Consider the following 9,399-nt stretch of genomic DNA (forward strand, 5'->3'; position numbering starts at 1 on the left):
CTGCTGGAGCTGGACCCAAGATTAACCTTTGCAAACTGCTCTTAATCTTCTCCATCTGGCTTCTTGTATCTCTAGAATCTGTCCAAGTTACAACTTCATGGAGATAAGTGCTTTCTCCTGATTAACAATCAACTCACCTTCTGATAAGAGCATATTGCCCTGTATACCCCACTGTGTGCAGCCTTGGGAGAATCAAGATGCCTTCCCCACACCAAGGGGTGGGCATGTGACCCAGCCAGGCCAGCCAGCCTCTCTGTTTCTTGGGAACCAGAATCTTGAAAGTGATAGAATAGGATTGCAGCTGCTTTATCCTGGCAGCAGTGTCCTATAAAGTGTGTCTGATGGTTCCCGCTGCCTGGATTCCCAGAACTGCCCTGTTTCTTGTCCTAATTGTGACCTGGCTGTTCAGCATTCTTTGCATTCTGACAGTTACCCTTCCAGAGCTTTTAAACAAATCCTTTTCAAAAAGACAGCCAGGATTTGTTTCTTTCTCTTGCGACTAGAGAATGCTAAGTGACACAGAATGCTTGAATCTAACAAGGTGACATCACATGTAAGGGATACTTGTATGGGCCTGAAAAATGGGTCTAAAATCACCTGCATGAGGGCCCAGATGGTGGACCCAGGAGCAGAGTGTGAGGCAAAAGCTTGGGGATTCCCAGGAACAACACAGCAGGAGCCAGCAAGGCAGAAAGAGTGCCCTTTCCCTGCCAGTTATGGCTTAATTAATGGGGCCAGGTAGTGGGGACAAGCCAGGTGATGCTCACATGGCATCCTGCAGAGTGATCTGTTCCTACAAGAAAGATCACTATGGGGAGGAATCTGGAAACCCTATCAAAGGAGGGGTAATTGAAGAAGCAGGGTTGTTCAGCCTGGAGCAGAGAAGTCATGCTATCTTAAAATATCACTTATTCAACCATCCAACAATTATTCCTGGCATGTCAGACACTGCTATATACAGAAATACACATGACTTAGAGTTTATACCCTGTCGGGGCAAGTATAGGTCTCTGTGGCAGTGCCTGCTTCAGATGGAGAGTGGGCTTCCTGGAGGAGGGGGTATACAAGGTGAATTTAGAAGGATGTGTAGGAAGGAGTTACTCCAGGAAATAGGCAGGGGTGGCTGGTGGGCATGGGAGAGGGGCTTTCTAGGCAAGGGCAGTAGCAGGTGCCAGGGCTTTATGGGAAGTGAGCATAGTGTCTTGTGTGGAATGGGCGCTGAGTGTGAGGGGGCTGGCACTGGATCAGAAAGAGCCTCAGATGTCATGCCAAGGGAACCATGGAAGCTTTTTAAGTAGGGAAGCAGCATAATAAGATTTGCATTTTCAGAAGATCGCTGTGGACAAAGATTTGGAAGGAGATGAAAACCAGGATATATGAAACAAGTTAGGAGTTACTTGGAATAGTCTGAGGAAGGAAGGGCCCTGGGCCGGCGGAGCGGCAGTAGGGACAGGGAAGGGTTCTTGCGGTGCTAAAATCAGGGGGAGGAGAGGAAAAGTGGGGCACGGAAGGCCTTGTCCACCAGGTAAGTCATTTAGTGGTGAGGGTGGTATCTTGACTTCAAAAAGAGCCCTCCTGGCCATGGCAGCAGAACCTTGGGCAGCCAAATGCCACTTTGTCAAGACTGTGTGTGGTTTTCAGAGACTAAGACATAGTAACCAAACCCATTAGGGACTGTCTCATAGTTCTAAATACCAATGTGTTCGTTTCTAGTAGGGAATCAAACTTTGAAAAATTTAAAGAGACCTTCCCAGAGGCACCAGAGTCCATGTGCCAGTCAATAGGCACTTCTATTCCATTCATTAAGGGTTCTGGAGGCTGGAACTGTCATCAGAGGTCACCAAGGGAGGAAGAGAATGAAGGGTGTGTGTATGTGTAAAGACTGTAAGGCTATTTATGAAGACTGTGAGCAAATTGCTGGCGAGGACTGCTGTCCACTGATGTCTTCATGCTGCCTGCGAAGTGAATGCTCATGTCTGCCCAATTCAATGCTTCTCACCCTGGAGTGAGCAAATTACCAAATTTCATCTTTCCCTTTGATCTCCATCTTCTGGATGTCTCCCCTATTCTATTTCAGGTGACTCTTTTCATATGACGCATTTTCCCACTACGCGCAGTGCCTTATTTCTTACATACTGCTGAAGTTAAAGATACAAAAGTTGAGAAATTGATTTGCATGTCGTATGGTGGAGTTCATCCCTAGAGCTCAGAAATGCTGTAGAATTTCTATTTATTCAATAAATGTTTATGAGTATTTTATACAACTCAGTTTTATTCAATTTATACAGTATTTTATTCATAATTTTGGGAGGAATCATTGAAACATTGTTTTTGCAACAAGTCAATGGCATGGGGGAAGAAAGCAGATGTGAGGGACGATGGGGGAATGGAGAGGCTGTTCTAGAACAAAAGAGATATAAGAGATAGAACAAACCCTTAAAATGCATTGTGTGGGCTTGTCTGAAGTCTAATTTAAACACATCAGTCATTAAAAGGTATTTTTGGAAACCTGTTATTGAATACCCAGTACTAGATCATGTCACAGAATTATTGTTATATTTTAAGGTATGATAATAACATTGTGCTTATGTGAGAAGATGTCTATATATTTTAGAGATGTAAAATATGGGATGAAGTGAGACACTATAATGTCTAGAATTTATATTTTAAAATACTTTGGCAAAGGACAAAAATGGATAAGTCTGTAGCAAGACTGATAATTGTTGAATCTAAGTGATAAGTATATTGCGTTCCTCTATTTTGTGTGCATTTGAACCTTTTCATAGTCATAAAAAGTTAAAGATGAATTAAACAGTTGCAGCAATAAAGATAAAGTTTCTAGGCTAATTTCTTATCACCCAGTTCTCATTCTCTCATCTTAACCTAGGAGATGGGAAATTCATTTTAAGGTTGGTAACAAGAGCTTGATGAGGCTGATTTCTCAACAGGGATTTCTGTAGATGATTGCGTAGGAGATTGTGGTGTGGATGGGTTTTTGTGACTTTTTTGGAAAATTTTCTGGAGGAAATTGAAAACTCGCTTCTTTGCTTGAGAAAGGACTCTGAAGAGCTGGCTGCCCACCAACAGTTCTGCAGACTCAGGAGGCAGCAGAGGGCAGGAGTGAGCAGTCTAGCTTTGGAAGCAGACGGATAGGGTTCCAGTAATGCCTTGGATCCTTAATTATACAAGACTTTTGATAAATTTCTCAATCCCTAACAGCCTCAGTCTCCCTTTCTATCAACAAGTACCCTAATAACCACCTTGTAAGGTTTTATTAGGATTACTTCCCGTGTTTGGCATATGGTAAATACTCATTAACCATTAGCTTCTATTATTATTCTTGCTGCATTTGGGTGACCGGCATTTCTTTGTCCTTATTAATTTTTTTTGTGATATGATTTTTTTCAATTTCCTAAAAAACATGCATATAGGAAAGAGTGGGGAAGATCCCACTCTCCAGAAGCTGGACCACTGCTCACATCAATTTTTACAGGTTTTCTTTCATTCATGGGGAATACCCAGGATCTCTCTGCACCACTGTCACCTTTCCAGAAATTGTTTTAGGATCCACAGTGGAGGGACATCCTTTCAATGAACAGACTTAGAGTATATATGGAAAGTGATTCAAGTCCACACTTTGAAAACAGAGCAAATGGAAATAAAGGGAAGAAAATATACACTTAAAAAGAGATTCAAATGTATGTTTTGAAAACAAGAGAAATCATAATCCACAGATAAAATATTTATCTGAAAGGAGATTAGATACACATTCAAAAAAAAGGAGGGGGGTCATCATATTCGCTCTGAGGATGTACAAACTCCATGTTTATACCTGTCTGTTCATTATGCTCTAAAGACACTATGAGAGACCCTAGAGGGAGAGGGACACGGTGAGAGGTGAGGAAAGGAGGCTCAGCTAGTGGCAGCAGCTTGTTGTCTTTTTGATAGTAGCCATTCCGACAGGCGTGAGCTGATAGCTCATTGTGGTGCTGATTTGCATTCCCCTGTTGATTAATGATGCTGAGTATCTTTTTATGTGCCTGTTGGCTGTTTGTATGTCTACTTTGGGGACATGTCTATTCAGAGCTTCTGCCTATTTTTTAATCAGGTTGTTTGTTTTTTAATGTTGAATTGTATGAGTCACAAGTGTTCTTTAAATTTGCCCTTTTCCTTCAGTGCTGAACACCTGCCACCCACTCTCAGGGCAATGAGCACTCACCTATGGCCCAAACCCATTGCTTTCAGGTGCCTGCTGATGCTCCATCTTTATCTGAAGTACACCACACTGGGGTTAGCTCAGTGTTTTCCCTTTACCCGCTCAGTCTTACAAAACAAGGGCACATACAAATCACATGTCAAAATAACTGCATCAGAAAGCTAAAAATGAGGGAGGCTAGTGGGACAGCCTGAAGTGTTGGTTCAGTAGAGCTACAAACGTGTCCCAGCTTAGCCTCTGACAGGGGGCCTAGCAGTGCTGGAGTGTAAGTATGAAGGGTCAGCGCTTGGACCGTGGGGTGCAGCTGGCTGCCTTGACAAGTTACGCTGTGAAGAATGGGAGAACGCGTCTGCTGCTGTCATCACCTTACTGGGTAGGGATGGCTGCTTTTGCCCTCTCCATGACTGGGTTTCAGCTTCAGATTTGCTTCCAGGGATTACATTGGTCTCTGAGTTCAGGCCTGTCTGTTCCTATGCTTCAGTCCCACCTTTGAGAGAGGAGCCAAAAATCACCCCCAGAATGTGTTACATCTCGCTAATTACATTCTCTAAGGATGAGCTTATCATGAGGCACCTTTGCTTCATTCCTTGGTATTAAACGTCCAGCTGATCCCTTCTTAACCCATTGTGATCTGATTACTACCCTTCCCTTCCCTTGTCTCACCTGCTGGAACTTCTGGGGTGCCCAGCACTGACCCCTGATTGCCTTGACCTCTCTTTAGTATCCAGCATGTTACCCATCTCGCCAGAAATTCTCTTCTCTTGGCTTCAACACTCTATTCTGCTTCTCTTCTTCCTTCTTCTCTGCCCACTCCTTCCTCTGTCCATCTGAACCGGTTGTGTTCCTCACTGACTCCTGCCCAGGCTCCTTGTCACTTGCCCCATCCTCTCAGGATGGTCTGTCCACCCCCAAGGCTCTATCACACATAGGCAGATGACGTCCAGCCCTGTCCCTCTGGATCTCTGGGTACACTGCTCTAGGCACACCACTCCCACACCAGGATGTCACAGGGACACCTCGAACTCAGTAAGATCCAAATTGAACTCCTCAGAGGTATCACCTGGCTCCTGCCAACTTCTCCGGCCTCACACTCTTTTCCCCCTTGCTATGAGGTGTAGCAACACCAGACTGTGGTGGACTAGATGCTAAGGTGGCCTTACAGCTAATTAAGTCAACAAAGTATGGGAGGAAACAGAATGTTTTTCAGACCCCTGGAATAGCAGCTTGGCATGGTGTCCCAGTGATTCCATCTGCTTTGTGTTCAGAAAGCATCAATATGGGACTTACAGAAACTTTGGGATCCTGGGGGGAGGGTATAGCTCAGTGGTAGAACGCATGCTTAGCATGCATGAGGTCCTGGGTTCAATCCACAGTACCGCCATTAAAAAAAAAAGTCTAAAAGAAGAAGGAAGGAAGAGAGGGAGGGAGGGAGGAAGGAAGAAAGGAAGGAAGGAAGAAACTTTGGGATCCTATTCTGGTACAACGGCCAAGCCCAGTTAAGGGGCTGCAAACTTGCCGGCCTACAAGCCCAGCCTAATAGGCTTGTGTGAATGTTGCCACAATTATGAATTTTTAAGAGAATCCAAAAATCTGGACTTTCATGTGAATCTTCCAGTTGTTAAATGTTGGCAACTAATTCAAAATTTACAATATACTATTTGAATCAAATAATTTTTTTGACAACACCATGTGAATCAAACAAAGCACAGCTGTGGGCCACATCCAGCCCACAGGCTTTGTGTCTGTGAACTAGAGGGAGCAGAATACTGGAGACTTTGGAGTCAGACAGACACCAAGTCAAATATCGGCTCTGCTACTCTGTGTGCCTTTGGGCAAATCACACAACCTCCCAACGTCCTCATTTATGAAACAAGAACAACACTATTTCCCTCTGAGTTGTAATGAGGACAAGAGATCATGTCCGGTTAATGGCCAGCATAGCAGTTCCCTAAACGGAAGCCAATGATTGCTTAATCAGCGCTATTGACACATCTAAAAAAAAACACGTGTTTCCATGGTCAGCCTAGGAAAAGAGGGTATATGAACACCATGGAGGACAGGGAGAGGGAGCCTGGCTGACAGTCCACAGGCACTTCGGTCCCTAGAGAGCAGTTCTCAGAGGTGGCTTCCCTTGTTCACAGAGGAAACACCCTCCCGCCAACCCCTGCCCCCGCAACCATCCTCCTTCCTTTGGCTCTGAATCCTGGCTCAGCAGCACCATTCTGATCAGTCCTTCCATCGCCCGTTTCCCTGGTCCTGGGAATGGGCAGCCCTAGGAGAGCGATGTGGCCAGACATCGTGAACAGCCTTCTGGTTGGTACCCTAGTCTTTCTTGAGTTCGTTTTCTGATGCATTTAGAAAAGCTATGTGCTCCAGGACACCGTAACTGGTGTTCTGAGCCTGGAACTGATGGGGGGTGTCCTTCCTTTGAACCCCTAGACATTACCCTCATGGTCACCCCCAAACTGTGTCAGCCATGAGGAACTCCTGCAGGGCGTCCCAGAGGTCAAGAGGCCTGAGTCACTTACGTTATCTGAGAATACAGGGAAAATAAAAATGAACCCTTGCCAAGACAGGTTTTTATAGTATATTTAAAACATTTACTTTGAAAAATTAACACATTTTAACACACACAACATAATGCTGTTTAACCGTGCTATTCACAGGGTAATTCCATGGACCTGCCTTTCCCACAGCACAGAAAGACCTTCTCTATTTCCTCTGCTTGCCTGGTGACTCTTTTTCACCATCCCATGCTTCAAAATTCAGCTCCTCTGCTGTGAATCCTTTTTTGACTTCCTTGTGAGGACACTCTTTGAACTGGTTGGTACAACCACATCCTTTTATTATTGTAATTTGGAATCTGTGGTTTTGCCTCCCACTGGCCTGGGAGCTCCCTGAGGGAAGGGGTTGTGTAAACACTTGTCAGTAACCCCAGCACCTGACAGTGAGCCTGGCAAGTAGTAGATGCTAAGTGAATGGGTGGTGGGATGGAAAGATGACAAGGCTCATCAAGAACGATGTGTTTATAATGAGACCAAGGGCAGGAGCCCCAAGACAGGAAGTGGTTGGGGGAAGCTTCCCACGTGGGGTAAGTGGCTGGGGGGCTGTGCCTCTAGCCCTGCACTTCTCTGGTTTCTGAACAGCATTTTCGTCCAAGGCTCAGTTGATCCCCTCACCTGGGACAGCCTCACTTTTTCTGGTTAAACTCCCTCCCCATCTTCAAGCTTAGTTCAACGGCAGCCACCAATATGGCACCTGGGCACAGTCACACTCAGAACTGGCACGTGAGAAGCAACCACTCGAAGAGGGAAACGTCTTTACCCTCATCCTCTTTCCTCCCTTCCCTGTGATATCTAAAAACAGGAACAGCTCTCCAGACGCTGTGCTTGGCCACTTGTAGGAAGGAAGCACTGGCTTACTGAGCACTTAGTCCAGGGTTGGACAGCACCATCATTAGTGCTGATACTTCTCATTCCTGAGGCCATGGCGGGTGTAACTAATGGATCACGGGACTTCTCACCGAGCCAGAGAAACAGCCCATCTCCACGTAGCAATCCCGGCAGCTGCAGTCAATTGACTGGAGTTGGTGCATGCCACCAAACCTATTTAACATTTCATCTTACTGCCTGCCAGGCCCATTGCTAGGAGCTGCAGAAATGAATTAAACAATATCTGTGCCTTCAAGTTTGGAAGCAGGATGTAGGTAGAGCTTGAGAGCTGACAAACTTGTGAACACATATTTATAACCAGGTGAAGTATAAAACCAGGATTAAACATATGAATACAGTATTATGGAAGCACATACAAGGCAATGACTAATTCTGCCTAGAAGTGTGGTGCAGAGGTAGGTCTTGAATGATGAATAGGAGTAGAATGGACCAAGCAAGGTGGGAAGGGTATTCATAGCAAAAGGCTTAACATATGCTAAGGCTTGGGATCCAGAAAACACTGGAATGGGTATAAGGAGAAGAAAATCTATTCCCAGAGTGGGAAAGATTTTTTCCTGCATCTCTCTAAGCCATAGATATGCCATCTGTTAAAAAAAAAAAAAGTACCTACCTCATAAGGTTGTGGTGAGGATTGAATAAGATAATGTGTAATGCCCTCACACAGTGCCTGGTTCAGTGAAAGTCAGCTCCTCCTGATGTCTCCAGAAAACCATGGGGCATGAACTTGATCTCTGGTAACTGAGCTGGAGTAGGTTTAAAGTAAAGGAACATCACCAGATTTTTAAAAAATATTGTAGTTTCCACGACTAAAATACATGCTTATGTTAGAAGAGTTGAAAATATTTTAAAAAGAGAAAAAAGAAAAGAAAATCTTACCTCCCCCAGCCCCATCCCAACCCAGAGAGAATCTCTGTTAAAATTTTGGTGCAGTGTCTTCCAGACTTTTTCAGTGCAGTTCTTTTCTACACCTATGACACCATAGAAACAAAAAGTCCTCTGGTTTTTAATCACATAAAAATGATGACACAAGCAGTTTTCTGTATTACCGCGATTTCTTTGAATATCATTTTAATGGCTAATATCCATTGAGTGGATCTATTGTAATTTATGCAAGCATTTCCCTGCTGTTGGACAAGCAGGTTGTCTACAATTTTTTTCCCCAATTGTCAATGATCTTATAGAGAACATCTCTCGACACAGAGAGGGCACATGTCCTTAGGGCCCTCGTAATAACTTGGGTTTCACTGAATGAAATGGAAGGCACAGTAAACTGGATGGCTTTGAGCAGAACAGTGACCTGAGTGTAGCCAGGATATATATGAATTTATTTGTATGTCTGGGACATGCTGGGGGGTGGGGGGTGGAGAGCTCTAGAAACACAGCAGTGTAAAGAAAAAGAAAAAGTTTCCTGCCACTCCAGTTCTACAAGGATTAAGCCATTACCCACCTAATTTGCCCACCCAATGGGAAAAAAAACACTCAGTCGAACATAAAAAGATTACTGCTAACCACAAAGAACAGGCATCAGAATTTAATGATTTGAGTACTTTTCTATGTATGGGAAGATACAAGAATCTGCGGTCACTGAAACTTTTCCTTAGATGTGTATCTTATCTATCTAGGGGCAGTGTCCAAAGCACAGAATTTCCCTCAGGCGCACAGTTGGTAGGTGGGTGGTGGGCGACTGCAAGGGCTAATGGCTTGACCCTCTGATTCGTGTAGAACTGGAAT

Source organism: Camelus ferus, chromosome 16 (genome assembly GCF_009834535.1).
Source record: "Camelus ferus isolate YT-003-E chromosome 16, BCGSAC_Cfer_1.0, whole genome shotgun sequence".
Lineage (NCBI taxonomy): Eukaryota > Metazoa > Chordata > Mammalia > Artiodactyla > Camelidae > Camelus > Camelus ferus.